Below are 22,113 nucleotides of genomic sequence, written 5' to 3' on the forward strand. Positions count from 1 at the left end.
GAGGGGTATCTGTTGAGAGGCCAGACAAACATGTGGTTCCTGAAGAGGGGCAGCAGCCTTTTCAGTAGTTGCAGGGGCAACAGTCTGGATGATTGACTGATCTGGCCTTGTAACATTAACCAAAACGGCCTTGCTGTGCTGGTACTGCGAACGACTGAAAGCAAGGGGAAACTACAGCCGTAATTTTTCCCGAGGACATGCAGCTTTACTGTATGATTAAATGATGATGGCGTCCTCTTGGGTAAAATATTCCGGAGGTAAAATAGTCCCCCATTCGGATCTCCGGGCGGGGACTACTCAAGAGGACGTCGTTATCAGGAGAAAGAAAACTGACATTCTACGGATCGGAGCGTGGAATGTCAGATCCCTTAATCGGGCAGGTAGGTTAGAAAATTTAAAAAGGGAAATGGATAGGTTAAAGTTAGATATAGTGGGAATTAGTGAAGTTCGGTGGCAGGAGGAACAAGACTTTTGGTCAGGTGATTACAGGATTATAAATACAAAATCAAATAGGGGTAATGCAGGAGTAGGTTTAATAATGAATAAAAGAATAGGAGTGCGGGTTAGCTACTACAAACAGCATAGTGAACGCATTATTGTGGCCAAGATAGACACAAAGCCCATGCCTACTACAGTAGTACAAGTTTATATGCCAAATAGCTCTGCAGATGATGAAGAAATTGATGAAATGTATGACGAAATAAAAGAAATGATTCAGCTAGTGAAGGGAGACGAAAATTTAATAGGCATGGGTGACTGGAATTCGTCAGTAGGAAAAGGGAGAGAAGGAAACATAGTAGGTGAATATGGATTGGGGGGAAGAAATGAAAGAGGAAGCCGCCTTGTAGAATTTTGCACAGAGCATAACTTAATCATAGCTAACACATGGTTCAAGAATCATGAAAGAAGGTTGTATACCTGGAAGAATCCTGGAGATAGTAAAAGGTATCAGATAGATTATATAATGGTAAGACAGAGATTTAGGAACCAGGTTTTAAATTGTAAGACATTTCCAGGGGCAGATGTGGATTCTGACCACAATCTATTGGTTATGAACTGCAGATTGAAACTGAAGAAACTGCAAAAAGGTGGGAATTTAAGGAGATGGGACCTGGATAAACTGAAAGAACCAGAGGTTGTAGAGAGTTTCAGGGAGAGCATAAGGGAACAATTGACAGGAATGGGGGAAAGAAATACAGTAGAAGAAGAATGGGTAGCTCTGAGGGATGAAGTAGTGAAGGCAGCAGAGGATCAAGTAGGTAAAAAGACGAGGGCTAATAGAAACCCTTGGGTAACAGAAGAAATACTGAATTTAATTGATGAAAGGAGAAAATATAAAAATGCAGTAAATGAAGCAGGCAAAAAGGAATACAAACGTCTCAAAAATGAGATCGACAGGAAGTGCAAAATGGCTAAGCGGGGATGGCTAGAGGAAAAATGTAAGGATGTAGAGGCTTGTCTCACTGGGGGTAAGATAGATACTGCCTACAGGAAAATTAAAGAGACCTTCGGAGAGAAGAGAACCACTTGTATGAATATCAAGAGCTCGGATGGAAACCCAGTTCTAAGCAAAGAAGGGAAGGCAGAAAGGTGGAAGGAGTATATAGAGGGTTTATACAAGGGCGATGTACTTGAGGACAATATTATGGAAATGGAAGAGGATGTAGATGAAGATGAAATGGGAGATAAGATACTGCGTGAAGAGTTTGACAAAGCACTGAAAGACCTGAGTCGAAACAAGGCCCCGGGAGTAGACAACATTCCATTAGAACTACTGATGGCCTTGGGAGAGACAGTCATGACAAAACTCTACCATCTGGTGAGCAAGATGTATGAGACAGGCGAAATACCCACAGACTTCAAGAAGAATATAATAATTCCAATCCTAAAGAAAGCAGGTGTTGACAGATGTGAAAATTACCGAACTATCAGTTTAATAAGTCACAGCTGCAAAATACTAACGCGAATTCTTTACAGACGAATGGATAAACTGGTAGAAGCGGACCTCGGGGAAGATCAGTTTGGATTCCGCAGAAATGTTGGAACACGTGAGGCAATACTAACCTTACGACTTATCTTAGAAGACAGATTAAGAAAAGGCAAACCTACGTTTCTAGCATTTGTAGACTTAGAGAAAGCTTTTGACAACGTTAACTGGAATACTCTCTTTCAAATTCTGAAGGTGGCAGGGGTGAAATACAGGGAGCGAAAGGCTATTTACAATTTGTACAGAAACCAGATGGCAGTTATAAGAGTCGAGGGGCATGAAAGGGAAGCAGTGGTTGGGAAGGGAGTAAGACAGGGTTGTAGCCTCTCCCCGATGTTATTCAATCTGTATATTGAGCAAGCAGTAAAGGAAACAAAAGAAAAGTTCGGAGTAGGTATTAAAGTCCATGGAGAAGAAATAAAAACTTTGAGGTTCGCTGATGACATTGTAATTCTGTCAGAGACAGCAAAGGACTTGGAAGAGCAGTTGAACGGAATGGACAGTGTCTTGAAAGGAGGATATAAGATGAACATCAACAAAAGCAAAACGAGGATAATGGAATGTAGTCAAATTAAATCGGGTGATGCTGAGGGGATTAGATTAGGAAATGAGACACTTAAAGTAGTAAAGGAGTTTTGCTATTTAGGGAGTAAAATAACTGATGATGGTCGAAGTAGAGAGGATATAAAATGTAGACTGGCAATGGCAAGGAAATCGTTTATGAAGAAAAGGAATTTGTTAACATCGAGTATAGATTTAAGTGTCAGGAAGTCGTTTCTGAAAGTATTTGTATGGAGTGTAGCCATCTATGGAAGTGAAACATGGACGATAACCAGTTTGGACAAGAAGAGAATAGAAGCTTTCGAAATGTGGTGCTACAGAAGAATGCTGAAGATAAGGTGGGTAGATCACGTATCTAATGAGGAGGTATTGAATAGGATTGGGGAGAAGAGAAGTTTGGGGCACAACTTGACTAGAAGAAGGGATCGGTTGGTAGGACATGTTTTGAGGCATCAAGGGATCACAAATTTAGTATTGGAAGGCAGCGTGGAGGGTAAAAATCGTAGAGGGAGACCAAGAGAGGAATACACTAAGCAGATTCAGAAGGATGTAGGTTGCAGTAGGTACTGGGAGATGAAGAAGCTTGCACAGGATAGAGTAGCATGGAGAGCTGCATCAAACCAGTCTCAGGACTGAAGACCACAACAACAACGTGGTAAATACCAGCCAATGCATCTCTAATACTGAGAGTGATGTTTGTTGTAACTCTATCATGAATAAATCAAATGCTTCTTCTTATATGCAGGGTCTCATCTTCTAGTACATCTCGGAAGTTATTACGAAAAAAATCCCTGTGTAGACCACTTGTAAGCCGTGCTGGTAGGGCGTATGGACCAAAAAAATTCCAGCCCACACAGTAATCATAAACTAAGGCTGATGTATTGCCAGTGGTATGAGGCCTCCAATCGGCCTGTATATGCTGGTCGTGAAAATTTGTTATTCCATCTCTTCCAATCGTAGCCTCACCTGTCAACAAGACTGAAGAGGCAGATAATGGATTGCCAATCTGTGCGGCAAACCACTGGAAAAAGTTCTCTTGTGCTGGGTGATCGACCTTGGACACGTTTAGCGTGGATACACGAGCTGCTCGTCAGGTAACCTCAGTGCTGAACGTCAAAATGTACCACGTAACGGGGCCACTTGTCTTACACTGGTACCTGGCTCTCTTTCGACAGCAGACGCACGAGCAGTAGGTAATGTTCCTCGATTCCTCGATGACTCGGCTCACTTAGGTCCGAAAATACCGTCTGATACAGCCATGAAGACTCGTGTCCATAACCATTGGAACGGCTGTACATAAAAACCGTGTCTACCTGCTCACGGTATGAATATCCTGCCCTGTTTTAAGGGAGCACTTTCAGTTAGCTCACTACCGGCAGTAAACGTGCAGTTGGACACGCTGAGGACACAAGAATGACGAATGTAAACAGGTCCACTGGCAATACAACGATATGTAGGACACAATGAGCCAAATGGGTTCATGAATAAGTGAAGTTGTTGGGTAGACCTGGATAGTTGTTGAACGTCAACTTCCATTAATAGCTCCAAATGAAGGATCTATACGAAATATGTCTATAGGAAGTATATTTCTTTGGTTTGGTGTTAGGAAACTGTCCCTGAAGTTTGTAAAAGTTAACTTTGAAGCCCCCTGTACGTTTTACACACCTGCGGTTACCTGTCTTATGGAACTTCTTGATGTTTTCATCTGTTGTCAAGGATGGCACGTCCATAACATGAGAAATTTTTAAAGATAAATATGGTACGTACATTTGACTTCAGTTGAATGTTTATTTCATTTCGCAGAACAAAAGCAGTGTTGTGCACTAACTCAATCACTCATCGGTGAAATTTCACGTTATGCTACAGACTGAACTTATTACAGTTGTTTCGCTAAGTATCAGTGTATGAATAATGCGTGCCATCTGACATTTGTCAGTGACTGGTAGCTGCCTTGCGTTTCCGTCTCCCTTGTAACGAGCGTCATCAGAGGCGAGTGTTCTGCATTGCTGGCCGCGCATCATAAGCGACTACCCCTGCGGCGCCGTGTTCCGCATACCGGACGCGTGCCTGGGCAAACGAGCGATAACACCATTCCAGCTGCTGGTGCGTGCCACCGGCGGCCATGCACAACTGCTACAAACTGTCACACACGCACCATTGTAGTGCTCTTTATACACGTTTGCATTTTCTGTTACACTTTTTCTCTTTGTTGTAGCTAGAGCGTTATTTGGAAAACGTAACGCTAAATATGTTCTATACAGTTTCGCACTGTCGTTTGCGTACAAAATATCAACTTAAGAGTTTCTGACGACATATGTGACTTATTTAGTCCATCCCTGCACACAATCAACAATATGTAAATTGACTAATTTAAAGGTGATTGATCTGGAAAAAAATACACCACAATTCAGTTGTCTGGATTTTGTGATACGATTTGTTGTGCCACTAGCATGTTTTCGAGTCATCCTAGGCTCATTATCAGATATGGGTGCTACACAAGCGCTTATAGTAGACTAAGGTAGTCAGATGCCTGGGTAATGGTGCTTGTGAAAATTTCGGAAATTTAGCCATCGATAACGAAACGTTTATGAAATGGAGAAGTTGTTATATTTTAGGTACACAACGACCTTTTCTTCTCAGAAACATTTCATCACCGATAGCTAAATTTCCGTAATTTTCGCCAGCGCCATCACCACAGCACCTAGCCACACCTGATCGATGACATAATGTTCCCGTAAGCCCTCCATTTGATGATAATCCTGTCGTGGCTCCAAACCATGTTTGTGGTACAACAAATCGTATCACAATATCCAAACAAGCGACTTGTTGCGTATTGATTTCAAAATAAATCACGAATTGAAATCACAGCTGTAGGGAGTAATCGATAATTCATACACTGAAATTTAATAATGGTTTCGAGGGAACCACAATTTAATTATATTGGCCACTTACTGCATACAATATTTACAAATATAGTCAATGACAATTCTTTGTAAGGTTGTTCGCAGACGCAGCAGTTGTTACAGAAAGGTAGTAATGTCAGAGGACCGTAGCAGTCATTCCGAGGTGTAAACAACGTAAAGTATTGCGCGTAAATGAAAGGAGGCGTCAATTACTGTTAGGCTACAGTATTCACAAAGAATACTGTATCGGCAGTACTTAGGAGCAACAATACAGAGCGACATAAAGCTGAATGATCACATGAAACAAGCTGCGGGTAAAACGGAGGGTAAGACCTTAAGGAAATGCACTTCAACCACAAAAGAAGTGCCACAAACTTACGTTTTCCACCGTTTCGAAAACCATCAGTCTGTGACTTTTACTGTTTAGGAATAATAGATTGAGTAGATATAATGAAGACTCATTTCATCCCACCAGCCCCCTGCGGGTTGGGGGTAAGAATAGTCCCGCGGTTCTCCCACCTGTCGTAAGAGGCGACTAAAAGGAGTCTCAAACGTTTCGGCCTTTGTGTGATGGTCCCCTGTTGGGTTTGACCTCCATTTTTCCAAATTCTTCCGCAGAGCGAGCCAATTCGGGAAGGGCGCCTTACATGGTGCATTTTGTCCATCGTGCTTTAAGACCTCTACCCAGCTTTCTCGTCGTCGCATTGCCGTCCCGCTCATTTTCCATCTCTTGGGTGAGGATGTGTTCTAGGATGCAATTTTCACTATGCACTGTGTAGTGTTGCTTTTTGCGCAGACGACGACTGTGGACTTTATGGCACCTAACATCCAGCACGGTAGCCAGTCCGTTGTGATGGGGCTGCCATGTACCCTGTTGGTTGTAGCCCCCTGACATCACAGGGATCGCTCTACTGATGCCTGCGCCGTTAACTCCCCACGTATGCCAAGGAGTAGATGCCTATCCTCCTGGGGTATCCGGACTCCCGGCAATGGCCATCCTGCCAGGTGCCCCTTGCTTAGGCTGGGTGGCGCCCGTGGGGAGGGCCCTTGGTCGGAGTAGGTGGCATCACGGTGGATCACCCGCAATGAGAGGTGGTACATCATCTCTCACTGGTGGCCAGACGCCAGCAGTCTCTAAGCGTTCTCGGGCTCAATTTAATGCTCAGAAGTACGATCCGAAAACGTTCCCCTCCCTGGCCACACCGTGGGAGGAGCGTAAGTCTCAGGATGGAGGTAACAGTTATTCGCCCAGATTCTTAGTTTGTACGAGAGCAGATGGGGAGTCTTTTCTATCCACAAAGCCTCAGTTCTTCGTCGAGCATTTAGAGGACAGGTTTGAGGAGGTGGTGGGCTTGTCCAAAATGCGTTCTGGGTCAGTTTTGATAAAAACGGCATCCTCTGCTCAGTCACGCAGGTTACTTGCTTGTGACAAGTTGGGGGATGTTAACGTTACCATCACCCCACATAAGAGTTTAAATATGGTCCAGGGTATTATTTTCTGTAGGGACCTACTTTTGCAGTCTGATGACGAGCTGCGCGCCAACTTTGAACGTCGAGGTGTCCATTCCGTCCAGCGCGTTCGTCGGGGTCCGAGGGACAATCGGGTAGCTACCGGTGCCTTCACCTTGGCCTTCAAAGGTGATACATTACCAGAGAAGGTCAAGGTGATGGTCTACCGATGTGACGTCAAACCTTATATCCCTCCCCCGATTTGGTGCTTTAAGTGCTGGAAGTTCAGACATATGTCTTCCCGCTGCACTTCCAGCCTCACATGTCGAGATTGCGGACGCCCATCACATCCCGTTACTCCATGTGCCCCGCCTCTCATCTGTGTCAACTGCGGAGAGCACCATTCACCTTGCTCCCCAGACTGCAGGATCTTACACAAAGAGCGCAAAGTCATGGAATATAAGACCCTGGACCGACTGACCTATACTGAGGCCAAGCAGAAATATGAACGACTACATCCGGTATGAATGACTTCCTCCTATGCTGCTGTAACGGCAACCGTGTAAGCCCCATCAGTTCAGCATATTCCAGCCACATCACAGAGCCGTAAGACTCCACATACCCCCTTGCCCGTGGGGGGCACTATCCCCCCTGTTGCTCCTGCACCACCTATCTCGGGAGCAACACCCCACCACACATCGGGGACATCCGTCCCCGCTTCTAAACTGGAGAAGTGTCCAACTTCTTCGGCTTCTCACGCATGCAAGGGGTCCCTTGGGTTCCTCCCTTCCCAGGTTTCCACAAGCAGGAAGGCTGACAACCGACAGTGGCGTAAGTGCCAACAATCAGCTGGTCGTAGGGCTTCGCGATCCTCCTCCATCCCGGAGACTGAATCAGTGAAGCTCTCCCAGCCAGTGAAACCCAAGGAGCAGCGTGAGAAATCAAAGAAGAAAAGCTCTAAGCCCAAGGAACTCGCGGTGGCACCCACTCCACCACAACCTTCCAGCTCTGTGTCTGTGGACGAGGTGGAGATTCTGGCGTCCGCTGAGGACCTCGATCTCGCTGGTCCCTCAGACGCCACGGATAGCACTTGCGCATGTGCTCAGTTGGAGGCAGCAGGTGACCCAGCGGCGTAATTTGCCTTTCCAGTCCCTTCACGTCTTTCTCAGTTAAGGACAATACCATTCTCCAGTGGAACTGCAGGAGGTTCTTCCACCGTCCAGCTAAGCTCCGCCAACTTATCAGCATTCACCGTTTCTTCTGCATTGCTCTCCAGGAAACTTGGTTTCCAGTGATGCGAACCCCCACCGTCCGTGGCTATCGGGGTTATTATAAGAACCGGGCAGCTTATGAAAGGGTGTCTGGTGGCGTCTGCATCTACGTCCTTCACTCTCTTCACCACGAGTCTGTCCCTCTACAAACACCTATAGAAACTGTCGCTGCCACAGGCTGTTACCGTCTGCAGTCTTTACCTTCTACCGGATGGTGATGTCGCGCAGCATGTCCTGGCTGCGCTGATAGCGCAATTGCCGCCACCTTTCTTGTTGCTGGTCGACTTCACCGCCCATAACCCTCTGTGGCGTGGGTCAGTGGCAACAGGTCGAGGCGCCACCGTTGAGCATGCATTGGCACAGTTCGATCTTTCCATTTTAAATGATGGTGCCTTCACCCATTTCATTGTGGCCCACGGCACATACTCTTCCATCGACTTATGGATCTGCAGCCCTAGCCTCTTACCTTCTGTCCACTGGAGAGTGCATGACGACCTGTGTGGTAGTGACCACTTTCCGATCTTTCTGTCACTGCCACAGCGTCAGTCTTCTGGGCGCCCTTGCAGGTGGGCTATGAATAAGGCTGACTGGGACTTGTTCTCCTCCACTGCCGCTATGGAGCCTCTCTCTAATGACGGCATTGATGCGGTGGTTCACTCGGTCACCACCGGCATCGTTACTGCCGCAGAATCTGCTATTCCCCGTTCTTCTGGGTACCCTCGGCGGAGGACTGTGCCTTGGTGGTTGCCTGAGATCGCTGAAGCGATTCAAGATCGCTGGCGGGTGCTTCAGCGTCACAAGCGACATCCCTCCATAGAACACCTCATCGCCTTCAAACGGCTACGTGCGTGACCCCGCCGTCTTATCCGCCAACGCAAGCAGGAGCGCTGGGAGCGGTAATGTGTCCACCATTGGCCTCCATGTCACTCCATCGCAGGTCTGGGCCAAGATTCAACGCCTCTATGGCTATCGGACCCCTGTCAGAGTCCCTGTGCTCTCTCTGAATGGAGCAGTTTATACTGACTCCGACGTAATTGCCAACCGCTTGGCAGAGCATTCTGCCCTAAGTTCCGCTTCTGCCAATTACCCACTGGCCTTCCGCTCCATTAAGGGGCTCAAGAACGCCCTATACTTGCAATGTTAAAATAACGCTTATAAATTACATCTTTCCTCACAAAGTATTTGAGGTAGCAAGTTGAACATTTTACAGATTATTTATTGGAATATGGGCTACAACTTAACACAGAAATTTTCCAAAATTTTAGTTCAGTTATTAAAGATGATTTCTTTTCAATTGTAATGAAAATTCACAACATTTTTTTGCAATTTTTTATTTATATATTCAAAAATATACAGTTTTTTGGAAAAAGGCTGTGTTAAATTATGCAGAAGGTACTGTGTAACATTTACTGAAAGTTTGAAACAAATATGTTTGGAAGATACTTAGAAAACATGTAATTAGTATGAGAAAATAAAAGTTTTGGGAATCGAGCGACAAAGATTGGATTAACTTTTTAGTGCATTCCAGGTCCATAGGATGGATTATCTTCATCCTCTGCAAACTCCTCCTCCAGCTTCCTCTTGTTTCTCCTCCTGTTTACTCTTGCTTGTATTTCTAGACTCTTTACAACCCTGTCTGCAGCCCGAAGGCGTTCCTTGCCTAAAGCAAGCATCGCTCGTTGTTGTGTTCGTAGATTTTGCTACCATTTTCTTCAGTTGCAGTTACTGCAACACTGTTACAAAAGGTGGTCATGTACGAACACTTATCACATTTCAGTTGTATTTCACTAGCAAGTCCTACGTGCTTTATTATGGAGAGTTCCAGACCAACTTCACTACAATGAATACATCTTACACAGTATGAAAAAATTCCTTTGAGAACCGACATATCAAATATTTCATTCACATCCGATTCGCCCATAAAACATTCATAGTTTTCACTCATTGAACCAAGCTTCTTCTGTGAAGTATTTTCTTTCCCACTTTGACTGCTATGGGCAGGTGTACTTGAGAGGTTAGGTTCACTCACTTGGTTATCGTCTTTATTGTTTACAGTAATAACACATACCTTTGGCTTCCCAGCATTTCTCCTTTTCTTAAAAGCCTTCAGAGGATTTCTAATAACTTTACTTTTACTCATTATTATACTTCAACAAAACAGAGACTCAAGAAACAGAATTAATTACGAATATTTTCGAGATAACGACAGAGTAAATAAACATGAAACAATCGACAATCACACCAGCGATATATATTGAACCATCACAGGTTAGCCACAACACATACTTTATCTCACATCACTAAAATGTACCTGATGAACACGGACGTTAATAATAACACCATTTGACAGCAGTTTAACAGCGCCACAGTGGGTCACGCCCATGTAGAACACATTTCAAAAAAAATTTAAAAATAGTTGTAGTCTTCGGAATTGAATAAATTATATATCTATTAAAAGGTAATAGTCTGCAGATTCAGAAAACGCAAAAATGTAAAAATTGAACTTTTCATGATTTTGAGCCTTTCCGGAGCCCCTTAAAGAGCGGATGGAACGTCGGAGCCTTTCATTTCGCACCCACCATCCTGAATCCTACAATGTTCCATTCAGTGAGTGGGAATTTTACAGTGCCCTAGCCGCTTGCCCTTATACCGCTCCTGGGCCAGATCGCATCCACTGTCAGATGCTGAAACACCTTTCAGTAGACTGTCAGCGGCGCCTCCTCGACCTTTACAACCGTATTTGGGTCGAGGGGGAGTTTCCGTCGCAATGGCGGGAAAGCATTGTTATCCCCGTTTTGAAACCTGGCAAGAACCCTTTAGAGGTGGACAGCTACCGCCCCATTAGCCTCACCAACGTTCTTTCCAAGTTGCTAGAACGGATGGTGAGCCGAGGGTTGAGTTGGGTACTCGAGTCGCGGGGCCTTCTGGCTCCGGCTCAGGGTGAGTTCCGTAAAGGCCGCTCTGCCGCCGACAATCTGGTGAGCCTGGAGTCAGCCATCCGTACATCCTTTGCCCGCCGTCAGCACCTCGTCGCTGTCTCTTTCGACATGTGGAAGGCATACGATATGACATGGCGACATCACATTTTATCTACGCTTCATGGTTGGGGTCTTCGGGGTCCACTGCCGATCTTCATCCGAAATTTTCTGTCGTATCGTACCTTCCAAAGTGCAAGTCGCGGCCTCTCTTAGTTCCTCCCGAGTTCAGGAGAACGGGGTGCCACAGGGATCAGTTTTAAGTGTCTGCCAGTTTTTAATAGCAATTAACGGGCTCGCTGCGGCGGTGGGAACGTCTGTCTCAGCGTCCTTGTATGCTGACGACTTCTGCCTTTACTATAGCTCTATTGGCATTGCCGCTTCTGAACGTCAGCTGCAGGGCGCTATCCGCAAGGCGCAGTCTTTGGCTGTAGCGTATGGCTTCCAGTTTTCGGCTGACAAGATCTGCGTTATGCATTTCTGCCGGCGACGAACAGTCCACCCTGAGCCGCGGCTTTATCTTGCCGGCGAACTTCTTGCTGTGGTGGAGACACATAGGTTTCTGAGAGTTGTTTTTGATGCCCAATTGACTTGGCTGCCTTATATTCGGCAGCTTAAACAAATGTGTTGGCAGTATCTAAATGCTCTATGATGCTTGAGTCACACTAGCTGGGGCGCCGACCAATCTACCCTCTTCTGGCTTACAGGGCATTAATCCAGTCCCGTCTGGATTATGGGAGTCTGGCTTATGGCTCAGCATCCCATCTGCGTTGCGGGTGCTGAACCCAATACTACACAGCGGGATACGACTTGCCACTGGTGCCTTGCGGACCAGCCCAGTGGACAGTATACTTGTGGAGGCAGGCGCCAACATTTACTGGCCACTTATGCTGCACATGTTTTTAGCTTGCCAGGGCATCCAAATTATCGTCTCCTGTTCCCGCAGTCAGAAGTCCATCTCCCAGAACGTCGGCCCCGGTCGGGTTGTACGATCGCAGTCCGCGTCCGAGAGCTTCTCTCCGGGCTTGGGGTTTTCCCTGTTCCACCTCCTTTCCGGGACCTTCTGCATACACCCCAGTGATGTGTGCCCCACCCTTGCCTTCGGCTCGACTTGGCACAGGGCCCGAAGGACTCAGTCCCTCCGGAGGCCTTCCGCCGACGCTTTTATTCCATCCTCACCACGTATCAGGGCTCTGGCGTTGTTTATACTGACGGTTCGATCGTTGCTGGTCATGTCGGTTACGCTCTAACTCTAGGGGACCATTGCGAACAACATTCATTGCCGGCTGGCTGCAGCGTTTTCACTGCTGAGCTGGTCGCCATCTTTTGAGCCCTACTCAGGTGAGTCCTTCGTTATCTGTAGCGACTCCCTGAGCAGTTTACGAGCTATCGACCAGTGCTTCCCCTGCTCTCGTCTGGTGATGGCAGTCCAGGAGTCCCTGCATACTCTTGCCCGTTGCGGCCATTCTGTGGTCTTTATGTGGACCCATGGCCATGTTGGGATACCTGGCAATGAAACTGTTGACCGCCTGGCGAATGAGGCCACCAGTAAACCATCTCTGGAGATCGGCCTCCCAGCGACTGATTTGCGGGCAATCTTACGCCGAAACATTTTCGATTTATGGGACACAGAATGGCGCAACCTGCCCGTGCCAAACAAACTCCGTCCTATCAAGGAGACGACGGATGTGTGGCAGTCATCCATGCGAGCCAACTGCAGGGACTCTCCTTTGTCTGCTCCGCATTGGCCACATCTGACTGATGCACAGTTATTTACTGTTATTTACTTTGTCGTTGTACGGAGGCCTTGACAGTGGTCCACATTCTGTTGGAGTGTACCCTTTTAACTGTGCTCAGGCAGACGTTTGCGCTGCCTGATATGCTCCCTTCCCTTTTAACTGATGACTCTTCCATGGCTGGCTTAGTTTTGCGGTTTATTCAGGCAGGGTTTTTTTATCATTTAATTTGAGTGTTTGTTATGTTTTTTTGTGTTGATTCTGGCCTTTGGCCTACGATTTTAAACTGAGTTTTTAATGTGTCTCTCGGTGGTTGGCTTCTCCTTTTTTTGTTTCTATGGTCGGCCAACCACCGTCACACTCTGTGTGATTTTAATTCGTTTTGTCCGGTCTTTGTCTAAGTTTCTCTTGTCCTGTGTCGTCTGCCATCTATTCTGTTGATCGTTTTTATTCTTTGTGGGTGTTTTTAGTATTTGGAAAAAGGCACCGATGACCGTAGCAGTCTGGTCCCTTTAATCCCACAAACCAACCAACCAATAATCCCACCAAAAGGGTTAGTGTTGAGGTTTCGCGAGCATTCGTACCAGGAAATCCTATTATTTCCTCCATGTATCTAGTAAAATGAAGCCAACGGGAAAATAGGCCAAGCTGGAGTTTGCATTGAGCTTTATCAACCATCATTCCTATGTATCACAGAGTAGAGAATTAATGACAACAATACCCTCCGCCACATACAGGAAGTTGACCTACCAAAAATAGGTGTAGACGTAGACATAATAATAAAGCATTAAGACAGGCGTCACAAACAAATTTTGTGAAAGACTTATTATTTAGTTTTGTAACTGTGGTTCGCTTAGTCACGAAATAATTTATGTTCTTCAGTACCTGAGAATCCAAGCTGTTTATCACTATTTACATTCACCATATAGGAAACTGTGTTAACTGCAGCCAAGTTACCACTCTTCAGAATTTAGCTTACACGTACAGTGAATAAAATACTAACGTATGCGATCTGTTATTGTGCAATTTCACGCTCATTTACGAAGAGCGTGGTTGCTGTATGGTAACTAACATACCTGGACAAGGAAAGTGTTGGAGAGGTCGTTAAACAGTCAAGCCATATTATTGCGGCCACATGTCAACAGCCTCAGTAACCAACTTTGTAGCGCCGACGTGCACGGTGTGAGTCGGTGAGGTTCTGGCAGGTACCGACAGAGATGCTGACTGCGGTGCCGTGGCCATCTTAGATGGGTTCCTCGGTAGATCGCCAGAGGAGTACGGTTAACTCATCCTGGTGCTCTTCAAATGACGCAGTTACAGATGAGACTTTTGCAGTTCTGAGTGAAGCCTTATGCGCTCTAACGCGGCATCGCATGCGTTCATTACCTCGTTGGTGGTTAGGCAGCGTCAGGGGGCGGCGGGCGGTGCAGCTCCACACACCTCACCGCCTTGATAGCAACTCTTCCTAACTTCTCTTTACTACAATTTACTAAAGTGGGTTTAAGGAAAAGGTATCTGGCTGTGTTTTCAACTGACCAATCAGGATCTCAATGTTACCCTTAAGCTCTGCCTACAAAAATTCTGTCTATCCAATGAGAAACGTTATGGAGCAATGTTTTTAATGTTTGCAACGTAACAGAGACGCATATAGTCTCACGCTAAGACTTGCAGCTGGTGTGGCCCAGTGTTATCATAAGATCTATACTGTTCTTCTATCTTTTAATATGGGCTGGGGGCTGTTCTTGGCTATCGGCCAGCAATGTGGGTGTCCGTCCCTTATCATAGGGCCTTCTAGCTTACACGACTCTGCTCTCGGCTTCTGTTCTCGTTTCTCCCCTCGGAACTGTGTCTGTTTCACGGTGGGAAGGTATGACACGCATTTAGGCGTTCTTGTGTTAGTCTGTGGTATTCCATTTGCTTACTCATTGATCGTATTACTTTGGTTAATTTAATGTCAGGATTTATTTGGAGCTATGTGACATACTGCCGGATTTGCTATCATGTCAGGGTTTTCATGGAAGGTGTTGGATTTGCCTGACACCTTACACAGGAGAGGAATTCGTGGCAGGCTGCATCAAATCATTTAGAAGACTGATGATTAAATAAAAGGGTGGACATGATCCTGAAGAATAGATGCATACTTATGCTGATGCATTGTGCCTCATTGTGACGAGACTGTCCGGGGAATCCCCAAAACATTTCCCCCACCACAACGCTCCCTTCTCCAGCCTGGACTTTTCAGGAGATTGTTGTAGAGGTGTACACGCCAATGGTGATCTGTCCGATGGAGCACGTAAAGTGAATCATCTGGAAAGGCCACCTGTTGCAAATCAGCGGACTTCCAGTTGCGACCTTTGTGGGTAAATTCCAGCAATTACTATGGGTGCATGAACAAGGCGATCGCTGCAGAGGCCCGTATGCACAACGTCGCTGAACAGTCGTTGAGGAGACACCATTAGTAGCCTCATTTCCATCTGAGTTGTCAGTCGTTTCCCCACTACGACAACGACTGCTCTGTTTACCGCATTCCACAGACGAGCTTTACTAGTCCTCCACTGTTAGTACTGTCACGTCTAATCGCCTGTACGTTTCTCTGCAGCCATAGTTTAGCTCTGTCTTCTATGGACCATAGTGCACTACAGGTACCTCGGCTCCATTTATGGATTGCGCCATTATGCCATGTACGGTATATTTTAACGTTGACAGCACGAGCATAGTTTACAAACTTAGCTCTTTCGGGAATGCTTCAACCCTTGGCTATAAAGCCAATGAACATGCCCTCTGGAGGTCAGATAAAACGTTCGGTTTCAGCATTAAAACGACTGCAATCTTTACAGCGTTGCCCAACGCGCTTTACAAGTCATGCATGCTAGTGTTGCCATCTGCCGTCTGTGAGAAGTTGTTGCTGATTCACTTTAATGTGACTGGGTAGTGTATATCAAAGAGAATGTAAAATGAATTCGTGCTAGATACTGGTAACTAGGGAAGTGAAAATAGGATGTGATATGATTTTTTGTTCTAGTGTGACGACAAGTGCCGGAACGAAGATGAAGAACGCAAGACCAGAGAAGGTGGTGAGGCGACGCCGGCCAATGGTGCGCTGATTAGGACCGCAACACGGCAGGAGCGCCATCTAGCCGAAGTGAATGTAAGCGCCGCTCCTGCCAGCCACAGCCGGACATTAGTGGACAGTATTCGCAGAGTATTAGCGCGGCCTAGCAGAGAGGGCTACGAGAAAAGTTATTAGTGATCCATAAACTGTGTTTCAAACTTGCAGGAACATTGCATGTAGCCAAAGACTCTGAACTATATTGCCTGTCGCCAATCGCTTGCGACAACAGGAAGTACATTCGTGTTAAATATTGTTAATCTGCTCTATTGTAATTAGAATACTAATGTTATTTCCTTGAATTGTATAGCATTCGGAGAACGCAGCATCCCCTAGGAACGTTATACGAGGCGAGTAGGCTGGACCCCACCTTTGATGACGAGGATTCAACATTATGGGGACGAGTACCTGCCGAAAACAGTGCCTGACAACCACGAATTTTTCGTTTATGCCGTGTTGGCGCCTTAATTTTTTCTTGCCTTTACTTTGCAGGGCGCTTATACGTTTAAAAGTTTCTTGTCGTTGTTGCTAATTCGTGTTTTCAGGTCGGCGTTGCAGAAAAGATGTTCGTACATAGTCTGTTTGTTGCATTTGTGACTTCCAGCATGACCACCTCACCTGTCCTGCCCCTCGCTCATGCGCCAGATCCGCAAGTGTTAGATGTCACACAGCTCATGCAGATGTTTCACTTTCAGACACAGCAGATATCAGCACTACCCAGTACGGTGCAGCAGGTACTCCACAACGCTGCGTGCCCTACAGAACAAGTACCGCCTGCTACAGCTGCTATTGCACCTTTTCGACAGTTTTGTGAAGACAAAAAGGTATGGCTCGAGTGGTTACACCAATTTGAGGCACACCTAGTAGCACACAAATTCGCAGGTACTGTGAAACTTCCCTATCTATTATCCACAGCAGGAACTGCAGTGTTCAGATTAATTCAAAAACTCTTTCCTAACGCCACCCAGAGTGCACTTAGTTACGACCAGGTTATTGCTTCGCTAACTAACTATTATGATCAACTAGTGAATATGCTAGCAGCTAGGTATCAATTCTTTAATTGCAAAAATCGGTTAGAACAAACATATCGCGATAAGGTAACATATTTTCAGGGTATGACAAGGAAATGTAAATTAAAATGTGCTTTCGGTGCTTTATATTCAGATTTTATATGGCGTGATGTGATCGTGTACAATGTATCTGATGTCAAACTCAGAGAACAAATTTTGAAACTCTCTGATCCGTCATTTCAGCAGGTAGTGCAAATACTGTGTCAGCGCGATATGATGCCTTGTCAGTTCATACATTTGAGCAATCAGCTATTTACTGGGTTGAGTGCAAAATGTTCAAACGTGTGTGAAATCTTATGGGACTTAACTGCTAAGGTCATCAGTCCCTAAGCTAATACACTACTTAACCTAAATTATCCTAAGGACAAACACACACATACCCACGCCCGAGGGAGGACTCGAACCTCCGCCGAGACCAGCCGCACAGTCCATGACTGCAGCGCCTAAGACCGCACGGCTAATCCCACGCGGCTGGGTTGAGTCCCTTGCTTGCGATCGCCCCATTCTGCACCGGTGGCGTGCGCTAGCTAAGCCGAGTAAACAACACTTTTCCACGCCGCATGGGCAGTTCACTGCACAGGCGGCTACACAGGCGAACAGAATGAAGTCTTCCCCTTGGTATTTTTAACGGCACAAACGCCAAGACTGGCCCCTCCCGACAAGCTCAGTGTAACGCTTGTGGAAGGAGAGGTTCAAAAAATGTCCCATGAGAACTATGGGACTTAACTTCTGAGGTCATCAGCCCCCTAGAACTTAGAACTACGTAAACCTAATTAAGGACAGCACACGCACCTATGCCCGAGGCAGGATTCGAACCTGCGACCGTAGCGGTCGCACGGTTCCAGACTGTAGCGCCTAGATCCGCTCGGCCACCCCGGGCTGCGGTAGGAAAAGACATGTGCAATCTGTATGTTTGCAACGGAACAAACATAAGGACTCGACCCACTCTCAAAACTCGTGTCAGAAGGCCCATGTCACTAATGCCGTACAGGTATATTCAAAGACTGCAACTAGCAAGCATACAGTTTTGTCAGTGATCTGTCAGTCACACAAACTTTTCGTTCATTTACTTATTTGTGGGAAATGTTGGAAGTTTCAGTTGGTCACGGGTGCCTCTGTCACATTGCTAGATCGTGACACATATGAACTGTCAGGCACCCCAATGTCTGTCTAAAACTAGTACGTATCTGACGGTTTACAATGGGCACGTTCCCATTCTCAGAACATGTACATCGCCTGCCATGAGTCGCTTGCATATGTGAATAACGACTTTAAAAGTGCTGCAATCATACAATTGTAAGAACATATTTGGACTTGATTTTTTAAAATTTGTTTGACTTTGACATTCAGGCCAATGTGTTGTCTGCGTCTGCACTGAATGCAAACCACAGTATAGCTACATTGCTAAAAGAATTTTCGGAACTCTTATCTGAAGGTTTAGGCAAAGCTAATAATTTTGTTGCAAATATTACGCTCAGCCACAATTTTGCAAGGCCTGAATTGTTCCCATTGCATTATGGGACAAAGTCGCAGCTGAACTTAAAAAATTTCAAGATAACAGAGTAATTGCGCCGATATCAGCTAGTCAATGGGCAGGTCCACTAGTTTTTCTCCCCAAACCTTCAGGTCGCATTCGCGTCTGTGTCGACTTTGTCTACAGTCAAACCACAAACTCTCATTGTTACTTATCCATTGCCATGCTCAGAGGATCTCAGGGACGAATTAGGCACTGGAAGCAACTTTTCTAAAATTGATTTGCAAGGTACGTATCTTCAACTGTCGCTCGAAGAAGACTCTCAAAAAGTGTGTATAGTAAATACTCATTTGGGCTTGTTTAAAAATTTGTTTACCTTTTGGCAGTGCTTCCGCATCCGCCATTATCCAGCGGTATTTGGAACAGGCGACTGCACACATTCAAAACTTTTCAAACCATTTGGGTGATACTGATGTAGCAGGTCGTACACCTGAAGAACATAACGCAAATTTGCATGCTCTTTTTTGTATGTTATCTGATGCAAGACTAAAGTGTTGACTGGACAAGTGTGGTTTTTTTAAAACCTGAGTTGTACTATCTTGGTCATTTCATTAACACTCTAGGTGTACATCCTTTTCAGGTGCATTTGTTGGCTTTACGAGTCTTAGCGGTTCCTCGAAATGTCACAGAATTGCAGTAAGTTTTAGGGAAAATGAACTATTATACTCGGTTCATACCGAATGCTGCACGAATTGGGGCTCCATTGCATCGCTTGCGTTGCAGGAATATCCCCTTCGTTTTGACAGATGAGTGCCAAGCAGCTTTTCAAACACTTAAAAATGCTTTGCTCAGTGATCGATGCTTAGTTCACATTGATCTTGACAAATCACTTGTTCTGCAAGTTGACGCTTCCTCTTATGGAGTCGGTGGAGTGCTTTCACATAGAATTGATGATAAAGACAGGTCTACTGCTTTCGCATCAAAAGTGTTGTCCAAAGCTCAATGTAACTATTCGCAAATTCAAAAAGAGGCTTTGGATATTGTGTATGGTGTCACCAAATTCCACCACTATTTGTATGGAGGAAAATTCTACTTAACAACGGATCACATGCCTTAGCAGTCCTTGTTTCATCCGACTAAACCGGTTCCAGTACGAACTGCCCAAAAATTGCAAAGATGGGCTTTGTTTTTGTCTCAATTACCACTACTAGATCGTGTGTCAAATGGTTCAAGTGGCTCTAAGCACTATGGGACTTAACGTCTGAGGTCATCAGCCCCTAGACTTTTTTTTTTGGTCATCAGTCTACTGACTGGTTTGATGCGGCCCGCCACGAATTCCTTTCCTGTGCTAACCTCTTCATCTCAGAGAAGCACTTGCAACGTACGTCCTCAATTATTTGCTTGACATACTCCAATCTCTGTCTTCCTCTACAGTTTTTGCCCTCTACAGCTCCCTCTAGTACCATGGAAGTCATTCCCTCATGTCTTAGCAGATGTCCTATCATCCTGTCCCTTCTCCTTATCAATGTTTTCCACAAATTCCTTTCCTCTCCGATTCTGCGTAGAACCTCCTCATTCCTTACCTTATCTGTCCACCTAATTTTCAACATTCGTCTATAGCACCACATCTCAAATGCTTCGATTCTCTTCTGTTCCGGTTTTCCCACAGTCCATGTTTCACTACCATACAATGCTGTACTCCAGACGTACATCCTCAGAAATTTCTTCCTCAAATTCTGGCCGGTATTTGATATTAGTAGACTTCTCTTGGCCAGAAATGCCTTTTTTGCCATAGCGAGTCTGCTTTTGATGTCCTCCTTGCTCCGTCCGTCATTGGTTATTTTACTGCCTAGGTAGCAGAATTCCTTAACTTCATTGACTTCGTGACCATCAATCCTGATGTTAAGTTTCTCGCTGTTCTCATTTCTACTACTTCTCATTACATTCGTCTTTCTCCGATTTACTCTCAAACCATACTGTGTACTCATTAGACTGTTCATTCCGTTCAGCAGATCATTTAATTCTTCTTCACTTAGGATATCAATGTCATGAGCGAATCGTATCATTGATATCCTTTCACCTTGTATTTTAATTCCACTCCTGAAACTTTCTTTTATTTCCATCATTGCTTCCTCGATGTACAGATTGAAGAGTAGGGGCGAAAGGCTACAGCCTTGTGTTACACCCTTCTTAATACGAGCACTTCGTTCTTGATCGTCCACTCTTATTATTCTCTCTTGGTTGTTGTACATATTGTATATGACCCGTCTCTCCCTATAGCTTACCCCTACTATTTTCAGAATCTCGAACAGCTTGCACCATTTTATATTGTCGAACGCTTATCCAGGTCGACAAATCCTATGAAAGTGTCTTGATTTTTCTTTAGCCTTGCTTCCATTATTAGCCGTAACGTCAGAATTGCCTCTCTCGTCCCTTTACTTTTCCTAAAGCCGAACTGATCGTCACCTAGCGCATTCTCAATTTTCTTTTCCATTCTTCTGTACATTATTCTTGTAAGCAGCTACGATGCATGAGCTTTTAAGCTGATTGTGCGATAATTCTCGCACTTGTCAGCTCTTGCCGTCTTCGGAATTGTGTGGATGATGCTTTTCCGAAAGTTAGATGGTATATCGCCTGACTCATATATTCTACACACCAACTTGAATAGTCGTTTTGTTGCCACTTCCCCCAATGATTTTAGAAATTCTGATGGAATGTTATCTATCCCTTCTGCCTTATTTGACCGTAAGTCCTCCAAAGCTCATTTAAATTCCGATTCTAATACTTGATCCCCTATTTCTTCTAAATCGACTCCTGTTTCTTCTTCTATCACATCAGACAAATCTTCACCATCATACTGGCTTTCAATGTATTCTTTCCACCTATCTGCTCTCTCCTCTGCATTTAACAGTGGAATTCCTGTTGCACTCTTAATGTTACCACCGTTGCTTTTAATGTCACCAAAGGTTGTTTTGACTTTCCTGAATGCTGAGTCTGTCCTTCCGACAAGCATATCTTTTTCGATGTCTTCACATTTTTCCTGCAGCCATTTCGTCTTAGCTTCCCTGTACTTCCTATTTATTTCATTCCTCAGCGACTTGTATTTCTGTATTCCTGATTTTCCTCCTTTCATCAATCAACTGAAGCATTTCTTCTGTTACCCATGGTTTCTTCGCAGCTACCTTCTTTGTACCTATGTTTTCCTTCCCAACTTTTGTGATGGCCCTTTTTAGAGATGTCCATTCCTCTTCAATTGTACTGCCTACTGCGCTATTCCTTATTGCTGTATCTACAGCGTAAGAGAACTTCAAACGTATCTCGTCATTCCTTAGTACTTCCGTATCCCACTTCTTTGCGTATTGATTCTTCCTGACTAATGTCTTGAACTTCAGCCTACTCTTCATCACTACTATATTGTGATCTGCTCCTGGGTACGCCTTACAATCCAGTATCTGATTTCGGAATCTCTGTCTGACCATGATGTAATCTAATTGAAATCTTCCAGTATCTCCCGGCCTTTTCCAAGTATACCTCCTCCTACTCCTTCCCCTACAACTGTATTCCAGTCGCCCATGACT

The sequence above is a fragment of the Schistocerca piceifrons genome, chromosome 1 (genome assembly GCF_021461385.2).
Source record: "Schistocerca piceifrons isolate TAMUIC-IGC-003096 chromosome 1, iqSchPice1.1, whole genome shotgun sequence".
NCBI classification, from domain to species: domain Eukaryota; kingdom Metazoa; phylum Arthropoda; class Insecta; order Orthoptera; family Acrididae; genus Schistocerca; species Schistocerca piceifrons.